The sequence below is a fragment of the Mercenaria mercenaria genome, chromosome 12 (genome assembly GCF_021730395.1).
Source record: "Mercenaria mercenaria strain notata chromosome 12, MADL_Memer_1, whole genome shotgun sequence".
Taxonomy (NCBI): Eukaryota; Metazoa; Mollusca; class Bivalvia; order Venerida; family Veneridae; genus Mercenaria; species Mercenaria mercenaria.
In genome coordinates, this window is record NC_069372.1 from 38,462,353 (window position 1) to 38,487,552 (window position 25,200).

At 33.2% G+C, this 25,200-nt stretch overlaps 1 protein-coding gene across 4 annotated transcripts in view; it reads left to right on the forward strand.

Annotated features, from left to right (window-relative positions):
* The window catches only part of LOC123533653 (NAD(+) hydrolase SARM1-like), a 104,844-nt gene that overhangs the window by 20,676 nt on the left and 58,968 nt on the right, over positions 1-25,200 (forward strand). Inside the window, exon 1 of one of the 4 annotated variants that reach the window (XM_045315394.2) lies at positions 5,364-5,461. The exons of 2 other annotated variants lie outside the window; for them this stretch is intronic. The gene's annotated coding sequence lies outside the window, so the exon portion shown is untranslated. Of the gene's footprint in view, positions 1-5,363; positions 5,462-22,770; positions 22,836-25,200 lie in introns of those variants that run through there. One more of the 4 variants, XM_045315395.2, reaches the window with a different exon arrangement.

The following is a 25,200-nucleotide window of genomic DNA, read 5'->3' on the forward strand; positions in this document are numbered from 1 at the left end:
TCATCCGTAACCTCTTGGTTCGAGCCCCGATGTGAGGAATCTGTCTACCCTGAGGTGCCCTAATTCCTACCTAGCTATAGCTCAGTAATGCCCACAGGATAACCTGTGGTCTTCCTCTACTATCAAAACTGGACCAGATCTGTGTCAATGTGACTTTATTAAAAGACCAAGAACAAAAAACAGCACTATAGAATGAGAAACTGCCGGAGGCTATTACATTTACTGTGAGACAATGCTTCATAAAATTCTGTTTTGCCCTGCAGTATTGTAGTAATAGCACCATCACAAAAATAATTGATGAAAAAATAAGGTTGTGCCAAGGCAGAGCAGAGCATCAAATTGTTTCAGTCATTTGCTGCATGTTTTTTCTTGTGTGCTGTAAAATCACATATTTTTGCAATGCTAAATGTTTGCTATTTTTATAGGTAGAATTATATAGTTTGCTAGATAAATTATTGCCATATGTATGACAACTTGTGAAATATAATGACTACTTATAACAATAACAGTATTGGTTCTTCCCAGGAAAGACAGCTTTGTTATATCGGTCCTACGTTAGGGGTATGTAAAGCATCGGAACCACCAGGTTGTAGGAGCAGATGGGATTTTCAGGCCTTCAGGGTAACTGTTCAGGCGGTAACGAGGCTGTGCAGAGTCACCAATGTAAACAGTTACCCGAGAGCCTGATATTCCCATCTGCACTATAACCAGTGATAGAATCTTTTTCTTGCATACCATGTTCAAGAAATAATAATAAAATCAATCAAACGGCTTTCTTTTAAGAATTATTTCTTATAGCAGTGTTTTTAAAAAAAGCGCGCCCGTAAACATGGAAGACGTCATGAAATTTCAAAGACAAATAAAAGTGTTTGTCATGAAAACGGCAATATATAAAGCTGATAAAACATTATACCTTTGGAAGTATTTATTTTTGCAAATACAATAGCAAAAATTGCTGGTTTTGTAGTATTAATGTCATTTCATTTAATTATAGAGATTCTGCTGTGAGGATGTAATATACTGCCTACTGTTTCTTCTGACAATCTAATCCAATAAGAAGTAAACTGATATCTTTAATGTTTAACAGCAGAGACAGTTCTTGGCTGTTTTTTAAACTTCTGAGAAGATTTCAAATCTATGGGCATGAAAATTAATTTCCAAGTTATTTGACAAATTTGCTATATTTCAGGAGGATAGGAAATAGTGTGGACTGATTAAATGAAAGGGAATTTTATTTGTTTGTCAAGATTTAGCTTGTTAGAGTCCTTTAAAATAAAAATTTTTTCCGAATCCTCTCAAATAGCACTTTCTGAAAAAAAAAAAAATACAATATCTCTTATCTCTCAAAAGGTTATAAAACCTCAGAATTGCTTTTATAAGTCTGTTCAGACTATTGATTAACATACTGTGAAATCATTTAAATTCGCTGGCATGAAATTTTGCACAAATGTGAAAAAGGACTGTTTCGCGCGGGCTTTAATTCGCGCATTTTCAATTTTAGAAATGAAAAATAAAATAAAAAATGATAGCGTGGTCTTTAATTTGCGCATCAGTCCTAGCGCGAAATACGCGAAAATTTGTCCTGCGCGAATGAAAAGGTTTCACAGTAGTAGGACATACTATTGAATCCATTGTTGATGATTACCTCCCTTTATTGCTCAATAACTGTATACAAGAATGTGTAATATTGAAAGTACCGATTTTCTAACCATATAGTTATGTACATAACAGACTACTTGGAGAGCTGCACTGACCTTTAGCAAATACATGAAAAATTTAATAATGGATTTAAAGAGATTATATTAAGGGCCATGCCATGAGAAAACCCAACATAGTGGCTTTGCGACCAGCATGGATCCAGACCAGCCTGCGCATACGCGCAATCTGGTCAGGATCCATGCTGTTCGCTAACGGTTTCCCTAATTGCAATAGGCTTTGAAAGCAAACAGCATGGATCCTGACCAGACTGCGCGGATGCGCAGTCACATTATAAGCAAAACAGTTATTATCCATGAATATTGATCTCTTGTAAATTATATTAATTTTACATTATTTCATTATCATGGATAATAGTTGCACCCTAAATACATGTATAAAGAATTTCTATCTTTTGTTGAATTTGGTCAGTTAATTCTAAAATGGACTGGTCTGTTATTCAGTTTTGGCAGTACCATTCAATATTCGAAGGGATGTTTGCTGAAAATTTGCTGACTGAATAGCGAACAGTGCAGACCATGATCAGCCTGCATCATGTCACAAAGGCAGAAATATTCGCCGCCAGCAGGCTAAAGATTAATGTTAGAATTTTTAAAATACTGAAAATATTACCTATGTGGCTTTTGCTGAAGTAATCCTTTTCTAGGGAATCTTTCGAAGATTGACTACTATTCTTTGGATATAATTATACTGTTTTTGGGAAGACAGATATTATATTCCAGGGAAAATAGCTGTCTAAAAAGGCTTGCAATTAATGATTCGATTTCAGTGTTATTATTGTCTTATATGTAACGTAGAGACAAGGTCATAATAATTTTAATGATATAGTTATTTCTGAAGGTGAAATGCCAGTTACTACTCAAGGTCAGTATTTATCATTCTAACACGACCAGCAAATAAGCTACAGGTAGAGCAAAAACTATCTCGGCTTATTCTGCAATAACCTACGAGCATGCAATGACGTCATCCGATCCAAATATTGAGCATGGTTGTAAAAAGTAGTTACCATTTTTTCTAACACTGTTGATATTAGTATGTCATGTAAGAATCAAAATAACAAGTTCCCAAGTGTGATTTATCGTACAATAACCTTGGTTTTTTGGTTTTTATGCGAAACAATATATCACTCAGGCCTACAGCCTTCATGATATATTCTTATGACTAATAACTTAAAACACGGGTTATTCTAAGATAAACCACACTAAAATCTTGAGAACTTATTATTTCTGAAGTAATCTGTTATTAAAACGGCCATAATAAATATGATAGAAAAAGTCATGTGACAAAGGTCATGCTCTCAGTATCACAAAGAAACCACCATATTAGAAAGGGGTCCAACAAATGATATCTAAATATTTGCATTTAAGTTGAAAAATGAATATTTGCCATAAATGGATTTTGTGCTTTTATGTTTCCTTTACTGCAGCTTAATTTTTTTCTGTTTTTTATAGTTCAAACTTGTGAATATATAGCCAGACTATTATCCTTTTTCCAATATCATAGAAATCATTTCCCTGAGAAAAAACATCTGCCAAAATAGACTAGCATTTGTTTACTAGTATTATATCAAATATTTTTTTTTTATAAAAATCTGCACTTTTTTTGATAAATTATTTATTATCTGACAGTATTGGCTTCTTGAAAGTAAAATATTCACGAAGAGATAGGTTTGATTGTTTCTGTCATTTTAAATGTAATTTGGCTGTTATTTGATGAATTTGTTGCAATCTGAAAATCATTGAAATGGGCACTGTGGGAATCCTCTTATTTTAAATCACTTTTTTAATCCAATGAGTAGAAAGTCTGTTTCTTTGCTATTAAATTAAAGGCATTCAATGCCGATCTTTCACTAAAATAGTTCATCTTTAGGTATTTACTTCAAAATGTAGAAAATCTGCATCAGATGTATCTAACTTAGTTTATACTAATTTGTTTTAGCTGAATTGTGATGAAAGCTTCGAGCTTATTGGAACCACTCTTGAGTTCGGTTCCTGGAAAAACCAGTACTGGTGTCATATGAGAAGTCATGGTCGTGACCCTATTGGGGCTCGAACCCACAACCCCTGGATTGAGCGGCCAACACCTTATCCACTAGACCACCGCTCCCTTTTAAATGTATCTAACTTCACTAATTTTATAAAATAATTATTTAAATAGTCAGCTACATTCGTAAGCAAAACACTTCTAGTTTTTCACTATGGTAGTATATGCAGTAATAACTGGTATATGGCACTCTTTTATCTAAAATACTAGATCAAATGCAGTAGCACTTTTAATCAGCACCTGTGTGGCGCCAGATAATATGTAGATGTGATGTAAAATTTCGGTGTTTTAACAAAAATGTGCATGGATTTTCCATATCAGAATTTCAAATAAGTTTGGGTCTGGTATAACTTTAAGCCTTGCATATGAGATGTTGTGAACCTAAATTGCAGGATGGATATTAAATGAGTTTCAGCCAGTCTGTAAAATATTTCTCATAACTTAATAACCACAGGAAACTTTTACTGCTCCAGGGTATGTCTAATGCCTTGCAAATTTCTTGCACAAGCCTTAAATAATGCTTTTTTAGGTTAAAGGGGAAGAAATTCCTAACAATAAGTTGATTTTAAACTAGACAATCATTTTGCTGAAACAAAACTAAAATCAGACCACTTTCAGACCATGAAAACAAAATACAAAAAATGTAGACACCATTTTGATCAAATATTAAAATATTTTATACTTACTGGTACCGATTTTCAGTTGATTTTGAATTTTTACTAAATTAATTTGAGAAGACCTATCAGGCAGAATGAACTGCTAAATTTCTAAAATGGACTGGTCTGTCCTTCCATTTGGGCATTCAAAAGAGTGCACAGATCAGCCTACACTGGTCGCAAAGGCAGAATCACTTGCCGCTAGCAGGGTTAAGGTTAAAACAATATTGGCTTTAAGTTCCCCTTAATACAAATTTAGTCATTTAGATTTGTTTTGTTTGTTTTGTTGGGTTTAACGATGCACCAACACAATTATAGGTCATATGGCGACTTTCCAGCTTTGATGGTGGAGGAAGACCCCAGGTGCCCGTTCGTGCATTATTTCATCACAAGCGGGTACCTGGGTAGAATAGTCATTTAGAAAGAAATTTAATTTGATGCTAACTTGTGAAGAATTGTAACTTAATATTCAGTTGTGAAGAATTATAGCTTTAAGGCTAAACTGTGAATAATTATTACATAAGGTTCAGTAGTGAAGAATTATAGCTTAAGGCTAAGTTGTGAAGAATGATAACTTAAGGTTCAGTTGTGAAGAACTTTTTACAGGTGATTATAAAAGGCAGGTTCAGCTGTATAGTGTTAACGATCTATTACTTGTATTACTTGTGTAACTTCAAAACTGCTTCTGTTCATAACAAATGAAAGGACTTTGCTTTCACTTTGAAAATGAAAAATTAAGTGCACTTTTGTGTTATTAAGTAACCTCATTTTTTTTAACAGTGAATCATTTAATGATGTTTATAAACAAGCTATTACCCTTTGTTAGAAGAGCGATAGCCACAGAAATACCAATATCTCGTTCCGACAACAGTGTTTTGCAACTAGTCAATGATTGCTATCGATTCCTCCAGCAATTATTCATATTTCTCACGGTTGCATTGCTCGTATTACCCGACTGTTATATTTTTTATTGGACATGCCACTCGGGGTATAAAATCGGACTATTGTTCACTTAATTGTGTTTAACATAAATAGGAAATTTAAAGGTAAAATTATTTTATTATTGTTGCAGCAAATTGCCTCTGTATGGTGTACATGCTGTCTTTGTTTAATAAATACATTGTATTTGCATTCAAGAATGGTATTTGAAAAAGGAAGAAATAAAGTTTAAGTATTTTTATTTTTGTATAGAACTAAATTTAAATTAAATTAAGGACTTGGCGCAAAACTATTGTATCTTGTTCTTTATTTATATACACTTACAATAGTTTTGCACCAATAAATAAAATAAAATTAATGTTTTTGTGAAAAAGTGCTGTAATGAAAAATATAATTGAGCCGTGCCATGAGAAAATCAACATAATGGGTTTGCGACCAGCATGGATCCAGACCAGCCTGCGCATGCATCTGCGCAGTCTGATCAGGATCCATGCTGTTCACTAATGGTTTCTCTAATTGCAATAGCACATTCTCTAATCAGCCCCTGTGTCTATTTTTAGAATGACCTGATAAAACCCAGGTTTGTGGTTTTATGATTGGACAAACATTCAGAGATATGGTGTTATTTATATAGACTCAATGAATGTTATGTGATGGTTGAATATTGTTTTACACATTATTTTTTCTGTTTAAGAACTTAAATGGATTCAGACATGTCCTAGAACTATGTTGACTGAATTACAGAAACATTTACTTTACCTGATGTTATTATAACATGCAGTAAACTGTTTTCACACCAAATTAGATTACTAGTTTATCTTATTAGTGTTGAAATTTAATTAGATTGACTATACTGAGAGCTATGACATTAGTTATAACAAATAATAATTCAGGAAAACTTGATGAATAAAATATAACATCAAAAATTGGTTTTAACTAAGATTATCATAAAATCAAATCACATATTGTTCTGTATTAGCTCTCTATCATTGGTGAATGTAATCAACAGATGACTCCGATAGGAAAATAAACCATCTGTTCTTGAAGCCTTAATTAGATTGAAATCTATATCAATAAAAAAAAATACATATCAATATAAAAGTTACATAATGTGATCTGTCAGTATAAAACAATTTTCCCTTTTTTGAGAACCAGAGTGGGGAGATCATGAACAACTGTCTTAACTTTGTAAGAAAATTATTTCTTTTTTGTTTAAACTAAAACATAATCAGTATTTTAGCCAACTCAGTGTGACCAATCCAGATGTTGAATGTTTGATCTCAGTGACAATTTGACTAGAGAGAGTAAATCAGAAATAATTTGTTCTCGATCCAAATTTTGTGGGGAAGTTGTACGACCGTTTTACATTACTTCAGAGACTCATGATACATAGCCTAAATAGAACTAAAATGATAATAATGCTGCAAAAAACAATAAAGAAAAAACAAGTAGAATCTGTCAGAACAAATGTTACAAATTTATATATGTAACAAAAATTAAAAACAATATATTTTTTTTGCATTTTTTTTTTTTACTATCATTCAAGATTATATAAATAATTATTATGTGTAAAAGTTAAAAATTTAAACTTAATTTTCTGTCTTAAACAAAAGTAGAGATTTAACAAAATGCAATCCATTTATTATCATTAACAAATATCATCTAATAACATCGTGGAAAATAATACTATTAGTTTAAAAGTTTGTCCAGCACCTTTACTAGATACATTCATTATGTAGCTTAAAATGGGCTATAAAATTACAACCCATTAATTTTTTAAGTTATACTATCGTATATATATATAAATCATGCAGATGTTCTTATTTTAACTGCCCAATTTCGCCAATTGTTAAGACATTTTATAATCATTTCTTTTAGTCTTTTACAAAGAATAAGTCTCATAATTATGTATACATGATCAATTATTACATGTATATTCCATTTATGATTATATTAAAAGATATGAACAAAATGCATCAAATATTCAACCATCTCAGTTAATATATACATACTAGTGCCTCAAATATAAACAAATTTTGCAACACTGGCCAGGTACATCATTTACTGTGAGATAAGAATGTGCAAATGCAATCCTTACAGTAATTAACTCTAACCCCTGTGAGGAATTCAAGAAATAGTTCTTGAATCTAGTTCTATAATAGTTCATGAACATTAAATGGCCATTCTAGAACTTTTTCTAGAACTAAACCCAGAACAAATTCTTGAACTCCTAGTTCTAGAATGACAATTTAATGTTCTTGAACTATTCAAGAACTAGTTCAAGTATTAATTCTGCAATAATCTTGAACAGTTCAAGAACTTCTAGATATGATTACAGAAGTTCGATATAACTGAGTCCCTTCCTTTGACTTTTCAAGAATAAATTCAAGAACAAATTCAAGAACTAATTTCAGAACCCTGTCAAAAATTTCATGAACTGATCTTGGCAGGGGCTCCCAAACAACATTTTTTTTTGAAACTACATTACTGTTTTTAGCAGACTGACATCCTATGAAATCTGTCAAACTATAGGTCAAAGTGATGTTTCATTAGTGGCCAGAGACTGTGGTCTGTTTTTAGCCCTCAGTCACTGTGAAATGACATTTACACCTCAACAAATGACATGGGGTAAAACAGTAAACTAGAGTGGGATTGGGGCATAATAAGAAGTAAACAGTTTTTTGCATAAAATACAAAACATTAAGTTTTTCCCCTTATGAAAAACCTTCCTATTGCAGTGTGGGGTTTCAGTTTATGTCCAGTGTTTTCCAGTCAAAAATACTCTAAAAATCCTTTTTACTTGCCAGCCTATTTTCAGAGCTGACAATAAACTGATCCAGTGTTTTGCCACTGAATAACATCATGTGTCCATTGCTTTTTCAGCTGATTACCAGACCTGAACACCACTGTAAAATTTAACTTCCAGTTGCTGTCATTTATATACATGTGTTGTCAGTGATCTTTATAATGACGTTTTACAAAATTTTATTGATTTTTCATATAAAACTATTTGAAGGAGCTAAATTATATAGAGGTATCTGGAATAAACACTGCAACAATCTGGCAACAAAGGGTATGCAATGTCAATCTGGCCAACACACTGGATACACAACTGACAACAAGCGGCTTTTTGGACTTTCCAGTCTGTTTTTCCTTGCATTGTCAGTGCACAGCCAGTAAAATAAAAATTTATTTTTCTGACAACACACTGGCATATTGCCAGTGTGTTGTCATTGTATTGTCAGTGTATAGTCAGTCACAACAGGGCCAGGCTGTCTTACACGGACAAGAGAAACACTTTAGCCAACTATCATTATTTAAAGTTTTAACTAATTCCCTTTATGCAGTACAAAGTTATGAGCACTTATACATTAGAGTTTTTTTGTTTTTAGGTTTTAACGCCGTTTTCAACAGTATTTCAGCCCATGTAACAGTGGTTTTAAATTAGTGTGGCAGATGGACTAGTTTTGTTTGTTTTGTTTTGGGTTTTAATACTGTTTTTCAACAGTATTTCAGTCATGTAACAGGGGCATTTTAACCTAACCAGTGCTCCTGAATTCTGTACCAGAAATAAACCTGTTCTCTGTAAGTAACTGCCAACTTCCCCACATAAATAAAGGGTGGATGACTAATGATTTCAGACACATGTCATTTATCAAATAGTCACGGAGACATAAGCCCCGTCCTAAGATCGAACTCGCGACCCCCTGATCGTAGATCGACGCTCTACCTATGAGGTAAAAGATGGACTAGTATCCCAAATATCGCTTACAAATCAGTTTTTTTTTATTTCCCCCTAGGAAAATTGTCTTATTACCATTGTATTGTCATAGCATTGTCAGTGTATGGGAAGTTTGTTTCCAGTTTTAGTGTCAGTATATTTTTTTTTCTATTTATCCTTATTAATGTTAATATGAATTTTAATGTGACTTAAAACCTTCATTGCTTGTGACTCAATTTTAATACCAATTAAAATTGCAATTTTCAGTTATCAATAATATAATATTGAAACCAAAGGAAATTTGACAAAGATTATGGTAAATCTGCAAGTTTAATTTTACAGGGTAGCGAAAATACATGACTTTTAAAATTTCTGTATCTGTTTAGCAAAAATACTTGTTGCGGACAGAATCTGTGTTACAATGAAAACAAGTAACTGTAAAAAAGAAAGAAAAATACCTTTACAAAGTGCCCCTCAGTGCTGGGAAAACTATTGAAAACTGAAAATAGTTTTGGAGGGAAAAATGCAAAAACTCGGTCATTTTGATAAGGTGTCTTGTAATATTTGTTTTGCTGTGAAAATTGCTAAGATGGGATATTGCCAGTGTATTTCCATTGTGTAGCCAGTGCATTGTCAGAATCTGCTCGATTAAATTTATATCCAAAGTACTGTCAGACAGACGAAAATCCATACAATAGGTCATTATGTAATTTTTGTCTCGATTATTAAAGAAAAAAGAAGTTATTGGACATGCCCTATGTTTTCTTTTTTTTTTTTTTTTACAAAATTAAAAGATTGAAACTAATTAAAAACTTGTTCAATGTCATGACCTGACATGTACTAAGCAGGTCCCATAACTATACTTTTTTCCAAAATTTAAACCCCTTTTTCCACATAGCATTTTTTGCTTAAGTTTTGTATGCAAGCTGGTATCTCAGTACTCATTCAATTTTGATTATAGAAATTATTTTTTTTATTTTCCAGTTTCTTGCCATTTTCCTGCCAGATTTCTTCCAGACACTGGAAACAAGCTGACAATATTGTCAGTGTGTTTACATGCTGATTGTTATGAGCAGTTTATTGTCATATAGTTTGCAGATTATTCCCAGAAACTGGAAATAATATGGAAATAGTGTCCATATTATTTTCAGCTAAACTTTTTTTCTTGGAAGTTTGTTCCCATATAGGAGTCAGATTATTTCCAGTTACCTTTTTTTTTTGACAGACTGTTGCCAGACCATTGACAGTTACCTTGCAGCTTAATGCCAGCTTGTTTCCATATTTCATTTTCGTACAATGTATAATTTAATTTAATCTCAAGATTGAAATCAAGAAACTTAGCTTTGCTTCAGGGTCGTGAAAACTTGTGACATTTTAAACGGATTTTATATTTTTTAAAATGAACAATTTATGACAACACCATAATTACTTATTTGATATTCAGTATACTCATGTTCCTTTTAAACCATTCCTTACTGTAGTATGATAAATATTTCCTGCTTATTTGCTGCACAAACTTCTCAAAAATTGCTGAATCACATGTGCAAAACATTTCCCAGCATGCAACAAAATAATGGAAACTGATCATGTGACATAATGAATTTTAATGTTCGAGAACAGTTCAAGAACTTATTCATTATTGTAAAAGTTAATAAACCTAAGTTTTTTGTATAATGAATGAACAGTTTAGAAACTCACAATTGGGTTCAAGAAACGGGTTTACTGAACTAGAAAAAGGTTTTTGAATTTTAGTACTTTTAATGAAAACCCGTGTTCAAGAACAATTTTGGTTCTAGACCAGCAGTAACTGTTCAAGAACTCTGGTAAAGTTCTATAAGTTCTTGAACTTTTGCAGTTTTTGAACCAATGTTCAAGAACCATCATTGTTCTAGAACCACAGTCTAAGAACTGTTTTGCTGGTTCAAGAACAGTTCTTTAAGTTCTTCAGAAGTTCTTGAATGTTCAAGAACTTAATACTAGTTCTAGAACATTTTTTACAGGGGATGTGCTATAAAATTCTACTGTTCGAAAATCTCTCTGCCATGTGTGTTTGTTACTAATAATAGGGATGACCGCATTGAGTGTGACGTAGTGATACCTGTAATCTGAAAATGTGCTATAGGCTTTGAAAGCAACAGCATGGATCCTGACACAATAGGCGTCTATTGGAAATTATCACACTTCTGAAGACTTTTCTCATATGGGAAAAATTCCACATTGTAGATTTTAATGATACTTTCTATAACTGTAGATTTATTTATTTTCAAACTTATGGTCAAATACTGTAAGTGTAATTAATATTAACGGAGTACTAATTTTCGCTCTATAGCGGGATCGGGCATGCGCTAGTTCATGTCTAGTGCTTAAATATAAGACTGAAATGAAAGGCTTTCCTAATAAATTACAATGCAACAGAACACAGAGAAATACATATTAATTTATTATGTAAATATGACAATAACTGCATTCCTAACTAATATTCTGCAGAAAGTTTTGAATAGAATAATTAAACTTGTTTGAACATTCTCGCAAAAGTCATCTATTTTTGTAAATTAAGTTGCATTATTCTATCTTTGCCATTGTCCGTAAACATCATGTATAACACATTCGGGGTAAGATCGCCAGTTTGTCTGGTTGCGCTGATTACTAGTGTCACCATAACATTTTACTACTTTGAAAACCATTGATTTGCGTGCCTGGTCTACCAGTCAGCCGCCTCTAGACTTTTTCACACTTTGATGGGAAGTAATAAGCCAGTCTCATTCTTGAAAGTTTCAAGTCAACTGCAACGTCTTTCACATCAATCCCGTTTTAAATTTGTCCCTCAATTTCTTTTTCATACCAGCACTAAAATCTGTTTTTGACAGACTGTTTGAATTCGTCGTTACCCACAACATGTAGTGGTTGGAGCTCACCAGTAATATTTTTCATAGGAAAAAAGTGTATATATAATCCTAGGTAGAACTGTTTGATACAACAGTCATGTTCAGTACATTCTGTATTTCATCAGAAATTGGTGTTTCAGATACCACTAATATTGATTATTTTAGCACTGTTGATATCACCTTAATACAAGTTTGCGCTAACAAGTCAAAACTACTCAATTTAAGGCGTTTGTGCTAAATTTAGCTGTGCTAGTATAAGTACACTTACAGTAAAATACAAACGTCTATGGGCTTAATTTTGCACAACTTGCCAAATCTCAGTCGAGTCAGTGCTTTCAATTTGCTCCTTATTTTATGTTATGATTTTGAATTATTTTACATCAAAACCAATCTATAGCCAAAATTAACTTTAAAAAAGACAGTAACGCTGACTGTCAAACACCTAATACATGGATTCAAAGCAACATTTTTGCTACAAAACCAGGGCTCATGAGTTCAAGCCCCTGCTCCTCCGACTAAAAATCACATTGGGATAAGAGTTCTGTGTATGGGTGCATGCTTTACTCCTGGCATGCTTAAAAAACAGGGAAGCCTCTGGAATTGGAGCGTTTACTGAATTTTGCACTATCCTCCCTCTTATGTTACTAACAGTCAGTTGAGACTGTAACAGACAAATTTACTTACAAACAGTTTATGCTACCCATATAACACCATCCAGGCATAAGTTTTCTGAATAGCACCTATAATCACTTCTAATTAATTACCTTAAATCACAGTACAGTTATACCGTGTTCAGACTACGTTTTTAATCCTATATTAACTCGGGTTTATTTTTTAAACTCGTTTGCGTCCACACTATATGTGGTGTAAAATGTGAATTATGTAAAGGTCAAGTGGTTTCTGTAATGTAGCATTAAAACTACCTCGGGAGGTGGTTTTAATACTATATTAAAAAGTAATACTACATTATTTTACAAGTGTGAACGCAAATGTGAGTTATAACTGGTTTTACAATCCCAAATGCACAGATCTTACCTTTTGGCGGAAGACTACCATGTGTTTCTCGTTTGTATCAAACAATTGATGCTATGGCTGGTAAAAGTAATTGGAGTGTTGATGAAACAAAAACATGAAATTGCGATATGGAGTCATGCTGACGCTCAAAATGGACTATAGATGGAATGAACAGAAATTCTTAGATGAACACAGAAGTTTAAACATTGATGACCCCTTCTTGTTTCTGTTAACCTCCTTCTTTGTAAACTTTTTTGCTTATTGCAAAATATTTGTTAACTTCCAACATTGCATGTATATATTTAAACCACATTTCTTTGCCTAGTGTGGACGCAAACAAGATTATATTTTGATGGGTTTTAAATATCAAATACCAATTATAGCCAATTAGTGCCTGATGAAAAGTAAAACCGATCTGCTAGTGTGAACACGGTATAATACACATTAGTTTATTTTTATATAAGATATGCTTTGTAGATATTGTTAATAATTTCATGCAGTTATTAACCTTATTTTGATTTACTCTCCCTTTGCTTAAAACAATAGATTAAGATCGAAAGTTTTATAATAACTGTTTTACAAAATTCCAAATTATTTTATTTGCCAAAATCTTAGTCATATGCACACATCACACACATCTTTTCCAGTGTTTTGTAATGGTTACAGACAAGTCATCAGTCACTAAATCACATTATGGGCCTTTAAAGTGTAAGTAAACCCACTTACAGAATACTAAGGTGATTTTTTTTGTGAGAATCTATTCAAGCTCTTAAAGAAAGAAAAATACTTTCAGCTTATGGCTTCATAGAATTAAAAGCTCAATAGAGCTTAGACTTACACTCATATATGTTTTCTGGCCTAGTAAACTGGAGAGGCAGAAATAATTTCTGTGTAGGGCACCTTGGTGTATTGCAAACCACCTGTGGATGACTGAAAACCTAGCTCCAGCAGAGCTTTTATGACTGCTGTCTTCAGCTGGCCAGTCATTACTGTAAGATTATAATACCCATTGTAATGATTTATTACACACTGTACAGTAAGTTTTATTATGAAATTTTTATTACTTTTTAGTGTTTCTTTCCTCTTCAGGGAAATTATGTTAATACAAGCTGGCCATAAACCTGGTTAAGAGGCAGAAGTAATTATTAAAGGGCATCTGACTGTTGCCATTATGTCAAGCATGAGTGGCAGGAGCACCCTGGCTCATTTGAGATAGTCATATGGACGCCCCACCTGCTGCAGCAATTTTTCATATATTTCATCTTATCCCCTTTTGATCTCGAGGGATTTGGGTTTTACTGTAACTATGTGGTTTCAAGCTTCATCCTGACCATCAATAAAACTGGAAAATTGCCATATAGTGACCTTAACTTGTGTTATAGTGATGGTAAACCCAACAAATATAAAACAAAGAAGTTACTAACTTCCTGGATGAAATAAAACCCACCCACATTGTCTTGCATTATCAGTCAGTTACGATTTGGCAATATCAGTATGTACTGTTGACATGCTTAGGTCTTTCACATGGATAAGTAAATACATGTATGTAAAAAAAAACTTACCTGTTTGTTCTGCTGATAAGCCAAGCCTCTGTTTATATCATTAGAGATGTCAATAAAACCAGGTTTATGTTTATGTCATTACAGATATTAATTAAACATTAAAGATGTTAATTATAAACATTAGAAAATCCTTGAGGATTTGTTTCAGATATTTTTGAATAGGAACTAGGCATAAGATGAGCATAATCTACACCATGAAAGTACTTTTATGTTTTATGAAAAGCAGCTGTCTCACAAATATTTATTATTATTTTTTTGCTAAATTTTTTTCAGAAGTAGACTGCATGGTTAAACTGGTCAGTAGGGAGAGCACAATATGAATATAAGAGGGTGCCAGTTTGGTCCCCTGGGCTAAGAGGGTGCCAGTTTGGTCCCTTGCCCAGGGAAAACCAGACAGAAGACAGTATGTCTGAAATAATTTCTCCTCCACATCTGGTTCATGGGGGTGGGATGGGGGAGAAGTTGTCAGGTTGATAGCAAGAATATAAGCACTTGTACAGAATCCAAGAACACAAGTAAGATTAAGGGACAGTCACTGTATAACTGAAATACTACTGGAAAACAGTATCTAAAGTAAAATTAACTGCTGTGTATACTCAGTTGACAGTGCGAATGTTTGTTTCTTATTGAATCTGTTTAATATTCTAATATATGTGCCAGTATTGGGTAAATTCACTTGTATGGTTACAACTTTAATGATATGAAGGGAATAGACAAAGAGAAGTAATAGACAAAGAGAAGTAACTCTGTTAACTTAATATCTATAAAAATCAAAGGGAAGTAACTTTGTTAACTTATTATCTATTAAGATCATGTGTAAAAATCAAAGGGAAGTAACTCTGTTAACTTAATATCTATTTAGATCTAAAATGTAAAATTCAAAGGGAAGTAACTTTGTTAACTTAATATCTATCTAGATCATGACATGTAAAAATTAAAGGGAAGTAACTTTGTTAACTTAAAATCTGTCTAGATCATGTATAATAATCAGAGTGAAGTAACTTTGTTAACAGTCCTAATATTAAATGCATGACACATGTGATTTTAAAATAGAAACAGTCAACATGCCATCATTTTCATCTATTCATCTGTCACAACTCTTGCTATTACAATATAATAATGACCATTTAAATGAGTTTTTAATCAGTGGCCATGCATAAATTGATTATTCGCCTTATCTCATTATGGTCATTCTTATTTAAAGCGAAATAAAACAGTACTGTTCATTTTCTGCAACAAAATGTTTCTAATTATAAAGTGAATGTTTTATGCTGTTTTTCAACAGTATTTCTGTTATCGAACAGCAGTCGGTTAATTTTACCATTATTTCCAGGAAAGGAATCACTTGTTCTTCACATGTTACTGACAACTTCTCAGCATGCAACAATGTTGGAAGACAAAAGAGAGGATTTTCTGTTCAATGACATATTTCAAGATTCTTCAGTTTTTATGAAAAAGTAATTTTCTGTTATGGCGGAAGGATGCTGAAATAGCAAAAGAGAAATTTGAAGATTGCCATATCAGGTTCACTACCTTAAATAAATAAAATTGTCACAAAGTCACCATAGTTACCCAGGAATAAAAATTGTGAACTCATTATTCAAGTGGATTGTGAACTTAATTATTAGTCCCCTACCGGTTGAAAACCAGTCTGGGGACTATAGGAATGCACTTTTCCGTCATTCCGTCATTCCGTCTTTCCGTCATTCTGTCATTCCGTCGGTCCGCAATTTCGTGTCCGGTCCATAACTCTGTCATCCATGAAGAGATTTTAATATTACTTGGCACAAATGTTCCCCATGATGAGACCACGTGTCATGCGCAAAACCCGGACCCCTAGCTCAAAGGTCAAGGTCACAATTGGAGGTCAAAGATCAACAGAGCTTTTTTCCTGTCTGGTCCATAACTCTCCCATCCATGAAGAGATTTTAATATTACTTGGCACAAATGTTCCCCATGATGAGATGATGTGTCATGCGCAAAACCTGGACCCATAGCTTAAAGGTCAAGGTCACAATTGGAGGTCAAAGGTCAACAAGGCTTTTTTCCTGTCCAGTCCATAACTCTCCCATCTATAAAGGGATATTAATATTACTTGGCACAAATGTACCTCATAATAAGACGATGTGTCATGCACAACTTTCAGACCCCTAGCTCAAAGGTCAAGGTCACACTTAGCAGTCAAATGTTAACATAGCATGAACAGGGTCTGTTTCGTGTCCAGTCCATAACTCTGGCATTCATTAAGGGATTTTAATATCACTTAGCACAAGTGTTCTCCATGAGGAGACGACATGTCATGTGCAAATCCCGGACCCCTAGCTCAAAGGTCAAGGTCACAATTGGGGGTCAAAGGTCAACAGAGTTTTTTTCCTGTCCTGTCCATAACTCTGCCATCCATGAAGGGATTTTAATATTACTTGGCACAAATGTTTCCCATGATGAGACGACACCCAGTACCCTAGCTTAAAGGTCAAGGTCACACTTTGAGATCAAAGGTCAAGAGGATTTTTTTCCTGTCCGGTCTATAACTTTGTCATGCAAAGCAGGATTTAGATATCAGTTGGCACAAATATTCCCCTGGATGAGACAACATGTCATGCGCAAGAACCAGGTCCCTAGGTCTAAGGTCAAGGTCATATTTAGAGGTCAAAGGTCAAATTCAAGAATGACTTTGTACGGAACATTTCTTCTTCATGCATGGAGGGATTTTGATGTAACTTGGACCAAATGTTCACCACCATGAGGCACCCTTGTTTTTAGAATTACGTCCCTTTGTTGTTACTATTAATAGATTTTATTGTAACTTTTTTATTACTGGCGGTAGAGAAAAATCGAGACCACTTTTCTGTGGTACAGCATGCATGTTACATCCAATTTTTAGGTGTGTTTTGACCTATCTCTACCTGGTAAAGAGTTTCTTGTGGACTTATATTATTTTTTTTTTTTTTTTTTTTTTTTTTTTAAGATTAATTTCCCTTTGTTGTTACTTTAAATAACTTACATGATAACATTTTTATAATGAGCCAAAAAAATTCAATATAAAAAAAAAACTGTGGCTTTTTATATATGCACATTTTAATCCAAGTGTGTTGTTATAACATACTATGCCCCAATGATAACTTGATATTTACAAACATGACTATAAATAGATTATAATGGAACATGGGGAATTCAACATTTTCCTAACATGTTACAATCTAAATATTTCCAGGTTTGTACCAGTTACGAATTAGCTCAGTGGTAAAGCATACAGTCCATGTTCATCAGATCTTTTGCCGTGTGGGTTCGAAACTCAGCATCGACATTTAATTTTTTAAAAATTTTTTATTTCACTTTTGCATAAAAATCAAGATTCCTTCATGAGCTCCGTGACAACACGACAGAGAGGTATCTAAAGGCGATATGGCAGATCAGAATAGTTTATTACATAACAAAGATGATATTGATTAAATGCATGCACTTAGCCATGCAAATAATGAACATATATACAAATACAAGTATGCCCACGGGCAGAATGTCGAGCCCGACAGCACCTTTGACCTCGAAGTGTGACCTTGACCTTGGACCTAGGGACCTGCTTCTTACGCATGACACTCCGTCTTATAATGGTGAACATTCATGCCAAGTTACATCAAAATCCTACCATTCATGAAGGAGAAATGCTCCGCACAAACTTCAGTTTGACCTTTGAGATAGGAACATGAGGTTTCCGCATGACACGCCTCCTCATTGAGTTAAACATTAATGCGAAATATAAACAAGATTGCTCCATGCATGTCAAAGTTATGGTCCGGATAAAATCGGACGCACGCACGCACGCACATACACCAAAAGTGGCGACTATATCGAGCTCACCGCAAGCGTTCTCGACAACAAACCATCAAAGAAAGAAACAAAAATATGGAAGCAAAAATGAAAGCGAATAGGAAAAACAAAAAAATCTAAAAAAGAACAACCCTCGTGAGGATTCGAACCCACAAAACGATCTGCTTACACCCAATTATTGTCTGCATTTTACCCAACTGAGCTATGATGCCATATACTTAGTGGATATTTGAAATGAAAGAAATACTAATATTTGCTTGTCAAGTAATGTGCAAGCATTATGAATGGTTATTTCATCAGTTATCATGAATTAGACTCGTCCTCGCGTTTTGGCGGGAATCACGTTATCATTGGGGATTAGTATTGTATATGTAGTACAATATTGTTTATCAGTTCATTATGTTATACTGCAGTAGAGAAAATTAGGTGCCTTCCAGTAGGGGACTTTGTATTGCATGGCAATACTTCATTCACTTGTTCTTCCTATTAACCCTTATCATGGTGGACACAGTTGATTCTGCCTTTGCGACCAGTGTAGATCATGATCAGCCTGCACATCTGTGCAGTCTAATCAAGATCTGCACTGTTTGCTATTCAGTCAATATCTTTTTGGTAAGCATCTTGCCATTGGTCATTTTCAAAATGAACAGATCAGATCAGATCAGACTGGTTTGCAGACTTTGTTTTATTACTTGTTAGGCACATGCTCAATCACTTAGTTTAAATCAGTAATGCATAGTTATATATACATCAAAATAGAAAACGGATAATTGTATAAACATACCGGTAATTCCTAGGCTTTTTTATCCACAACTTTACAGATTCTCAGAAAACATTCCCTTCATGTTTATTCTTTTGTTGATGTATGAGATAAAAGCTTTAATATTCTAAGGCAGGTGTAAACATTACTCATATTTTTTTTTTGTATAGATCCATTGCTATGGATCATCAGACTGTTAGTATCACACAAGATAGAGGATGTATGGCAGGAATATTTTTTGTTAGAACAGTTGTAAAGATTAATATTAAGTTTAATGCAGCATTTCCAGAGAAAACAGGTTGATTGCAATCCAGTTAACAAAGTTTTGAAGTATTTTATATGCTGAAAAGAAAATCTCATAATGAATTTTGGGTAAAAATGTATGAATGAAATCTAAATTGAAGGTTTAATATATAATATTAAAGTTGTAAAGAAATAAAAAAAAAAAGTGTACAGTAAATAGAAAAAGTTAATTATCAGAAGTGTGCATGAAGTGAACAAGTGTTAAGTAGTCGGTTATCACATTTTTTGAAATAGTCATGCAGAGTTGAAAAATTATCCAAATAATCATTTTTGTGCCAGTTTCTGTGCATTCAAATTTTCTTGATTATTGATTGATTTATTGAAGTTTTTTTTTTCATTGTTGCTGAAACAAAAACTGGTAACTTTGTTAAAATTTATAATGAAGTTATTCACCATTTAATAGTTTTTGTTATGGTCATACATTGAGAAATACACCACAACTTAGGCCGTTTGATGTATATGCCTTGAGACATTTATTTAATCTAATTGGATTTCTGTATCTGTGATGATCTCCAATTTCAAATTTGTTCACCATTTTCCAGATTTTTGTAATGCTGAATGTCCAGACAGCTATGCCATATTGACTTATTAATCAACACTTTGTTCAGGACTTGTCAATATCTGTTATGATGAGGCTTGAGACCTCTGGGGTCTTCAAGAATCTCAGTTTTGATGACCTCAAATGCCATAGGAATACCTAATCATGGATCACAATGGGGAACATTAGTCAGTTACTTCCCCTGATTATGTCCAAGATGTAGATTGGTCCTTCCTTGGTTTTTATCGTTGACTTCTATGTAATTTTCAAAAGCAGTATCTATACTAAATTTCATTGGATTGGAAAATGATTAAGGACAGGTTTTCTCTTAGTGGCCCTCTGTTAAATTTAGGTTGGATTAATCATTTTATTTAGAAACCTACTGATAAAAAGCATATTTATTTTGACCAACCGCAACATCTTGGATAAAGGTTATAACGAAAATGTCAGAGGAATCCAACTGAAAGGGACCAATGTAATATTTGGTTATCCTTGCGCTTTATCATACAACAATTCAAGGGAAGTAACAAGCTAATGTTCCTCATTCAGACCTTAATTGAACTCTGATACTTGGTCAGTTTCAGTGTCATCTGTGATAACCAATGATCAATAAGTATTAGTATAGATGAAAAGGAGACCTAAATCTAATGCCAAGGAATATTCTTAGAACTTCTTTATTTCTGAAAGCTTTTATTAATCAATGTATTGACATTTTCATCCGCAATAGGGCAAATGTCTGAAAATATTTCATCCAAAGTTATTTGTCCATCCTAGAAAAAATAAATCACGAATGTACGCCTCCTTGACTAAAAAAAGAAAAGAAAAGAATATAGAAAAATAATATAGACTAAATAATATTATGGTATTGTAGTTGAGGATATGGCATTTTGTTTGTATTTTTTATTTGTTTGTAATGATATTACTTTTTTTATTATTTTTCATAAACAGTGGTTTGACATTGTGACAATTTATTAAAGGTATATTAGATCCAAATCTCACATTTGAAAATATGAACAAAAATAATTCTTACACTTTATGTAAACATTAAATTAACAAGTTAGTTTATATAAACAGTACTATGTAGTAGGTTATACACGTATAGCTGGACACAGTATAAATGTGTGCAGTTTTTTTTACGGAAAAACTGTTATTGTATGATTTGCCACGAATGTAGCTCTACATACACAAATACTTTATATATATGAGGGGTGTTCAATAAATACCCGGAAAAGTGCTCTCATTTCTTTATTTCTGGTCTCATTTTGCTAAAATTTGAAAATATGACGGATATGAACATACTGAATGCAACTACCTAAATTACAGATTTCAGAACATGCACAATATTTATTTGTCATCTCCTAGGCAACGCCATCACCTCAAAAGCGGCCCAACGTCATTATGATGCTGTCATATCACACTCAATTAATCAATACAACTGGTGATTACCATTGATTCAATGTTTATCACCATTAAATGCATTTTTACATCTTCCTAAGAATAAATAAATACTGTTCATATGATGTTCCTGTTGTAAGTGGCAAGTTATGTTTTAGCGCATGTAAAATAGAAAAAGAGACAAAATTGGGCCGGATGACGTCACATGACGTTGCCATGGGGACTCGCATTTACTTATTATTTATTCAAAGACGATCTAATGTTGACATATCAACTCAGTATTCCCTAGACTACATTTTATAGCATTTTCATTTATTTTTGATGATACATGAAGAAATGAGAGCACTTTTCCGGGTATTTATTGAATGCCCCTCGTATGTAATAATGCTAAAAATATTAATGAGGATTTTCTACATTTGATATAAAATATTTTAGTGAAAAATGAACATTGGATATCTTTTAAATTTACCACAGTGTAATTTTGATGACATAAAATGTTGTAGTTTCGGCCATTAATGAAGGCTATTTTATGGGGACATTATAAGTTTCATGGATTTCTGAGATTTAAGGTGTACAAGAAAAGCAATTTGAGATTTAATTTGTTTGTCCAGATTTAAATTCATGAATAATTTGTGCAGTTGCAAAATCCATGAATATTAATCACATTGTCACAGCTGAAGTGCATTAAAGAGTATAATCTGCAGAAGATACTGTGAAATCGGTTAATTTGGCTGACATATAATTTCATGGTTTTGGCAAAAATGTATGCTTCATGAAGACATTTAAATGAAGATTTCATATTTTAAAAGCAATTATAGGAATTTGATTTATTTTGTTAGTTACATGTATCACAGTATGGAACAAGAAAATCATGAAACTTATTCAACCATGAATATAAATTAATGACTTCATGATTTGTTGTTTTTTTTTTTTAAATAAACAGAGAGAGAAATCAGTACATTAACTGTAATTTTGATAAAGGCTTATCACTATTACTGTAAAATCATTATATTTTGTTGGCTTCAAAATTAAATTTTGCGGATTTACCTTTGATGGCTATTTCTTTCTAAAACAACTTATATCAGATAATTATTCCCTTGATTGATAAAAACCGAAATCAGCCAATGTATATTAATGAGTTGATGGTAACCTATTTCACTTATATATATATATATATATATATATATATATATATATATATATATATATATATATATATATATATATATATATATATATATATATATATATAGTAACTAATAGTGTAAATGTTATCTGATAAATGTTAAGTTACCGATTTCCTGCTAATCAATTAAAAATTCATTCATACTTTACTTCTTAAACTTTACTGGCTTCCTTTCTTGCTGTACTTTATAACTGCCTGTGTCCTTTTTCATGATGTTTATAATTATAATGTTGTAATTATAGTTTCGGAGTAAAAAACGCTATCGTTCAGAATTCATAGGGATGTTATGGTATATATATTAAGCTTTATAATTCCATTATATTTTTTACATTGGTTGTCTTCATGCAAATTTTACGAGAACAATAATTTGTTTGCATAGATTGTTTTCTCGAAGCTATTACAAAATCTGTCAAGAAAGTAATGAAACTGTAACATTGTTGGCTAGAAATGAAATTAATCATTATTTCAGAATTCTTGATAATTATTCAGATGATTATTTTCTGTATATATTAAGGAAATATGATTGTTTTATTCTCTTTGCTGCATAGCTTTCATTTTTGTTCATGACAAACCTGCAGATTTAATGGCCATCTTTGTTTAGCAAGGCCTGAAGCTGTTAGCATCATCTCCTCGCATTCATTTTTGGGAGTATGGAAAAAAAGTTGGTACCAAATTTAGGTATCTAACGCCTTTGATAAGAAAGTGGCATTGGTACCAAATTTAGGTATCTAACGCCTTTGATAAGAAAGTGGCATTGGTACCAAATTTAGGTATCTTTGAACACCTTTGATAAGAAAGTGGCATTGAAGGCATTATATTCAAACAGTTGCAGACAGTTTTTCAGCCAGTACTTAATTTTCACCGATATTTTTCTTGGAATCATGCCAGCATCCTGTCAGGAAATAATGAAACAGCATGGAGGTCACAAATAGAATGTCTTTTTTTGTTCTTCATGAATAATTCTAAGATATAAAATGAGGAAACATGATTCAGACACAACAGACAGTTTCCTTCTCAGTAGACTGATTTTTATTTAGCCCGTAAGGGAGTGAAGAAATAGTGGTCCAAATGGCTGTTCTGTGTATGTGCGTGTGTGCGTGCGTCAGTGCATCTATCCGGATTTCTTCGCCTGGACCATAAGTTTGTCATTGATTGTGGGATTTTAAAATAACTTGGCACAATTGTTCACCACCATGAGACAGTGTGTCGCGCGAAAACCCATGTCAATATCTTAAAGATCAAGGTCACACTTGGAGTTCAAAAGTCAAATATGGCTATAATTGACCTTGTCCGGACAATAACTTTGTCATTGAATGTGGGATTATAGAATAACCTGGCACAATTGTTTACCCCCATGAGAAGGTGTGTCACGTGCAAAACCGGCGTCAATATCTTAAAGGTCAAGGCCACACTTAGAGTTTAAACGTCAAATATGGCTATAATTGACCTTGTCTGGACAATAACTTTGTCATTGATTGTGGGATTTTAAAGTAACTTGGCACAATTGTTCACCACCATGAGACAGCCTGTTGCGTGCAACACCCTTGTCAATATCTTAAAGGTTAGGGTGACACTTGGAGTTTAAAGGTCAAATATGGCTATTATTGATCTTGTCCGGACAATAACTTCATCATTGAATGTGGGGTTATAAAATAACCTGGCACTATTGTTTTATTTGGCACAAATGTTTGTCTCAGTGAGACAGAGTTTCGTGTGCAACTCCCAGTCCTTTCGACAGCTGGCGGGCTCAACATGTTGCCCTAGGGCATCTAGTTCAGAAATGTCTTCAAAAATAACCAATAAAAATAAAGGACACAGTCCGTTTGTTTATGCTCTTATTTTGTAAGCCCATTTTGTAAAAAGGGATGTATCATGGGTTGGCGTTGTCTGTGCTGAACACAACATTTTCTGTTTCTGGACTCTTTAACATCACAAAGCAATGATTAATAGCTATAGCTTTCAAACTATACTTGATTACATAGCACCACTTGAGAAGGATCCTCACTACTTTTGGGTAGGGGGACAATAGGTCAAAGGTCAAGTCACAGTTAAACCAGGTGACTGAAAATGCATGGTTAACCAACTATAAGTCATGAAGTGAAAATTTTGAGGTCAGTGTCTCATTTTCAGATAACAAAATTAATATTTTAGTTACAGCTTCACACAATGACTCGAGGAATATTCCATTTGATGTTTTGGTCACCCAGTGGCTCATTGGTCAAGGTCACAGAGATAATCCGTTACCAGCACACACACCCTGATGCCTAATAGTTCTTTTTAGAAAGAATGTAGAACCCTAAGGAATGAAACTACTGGTCAGATTTACACCAGACTTGATCAGTAGATTCCTACCAGGGACCTCAGTCTATTTTTTGTGATAATAGTTAACCGTGGCCCCTTTTAGGGTTGCAGAGCTAAAAATAGAAAAAAACTTTCAACGACTTCTTTTCATGAACCACTTGATGGATCTCATCAGGTTTGGTCTGAAGTATCATTATAATGTCCTCTCCCAAATTTGTTCAGATTTGGGGCACTTAGCCCCTGTTAAGCGATGCTTGAGCTAAAAATACAAAACATTTAAACAACTTTTTCTCATCAATCGCTGGATGGATCTTCATTAAATTTTGTCTGAAGCATCATCATAAAGTCCTCTC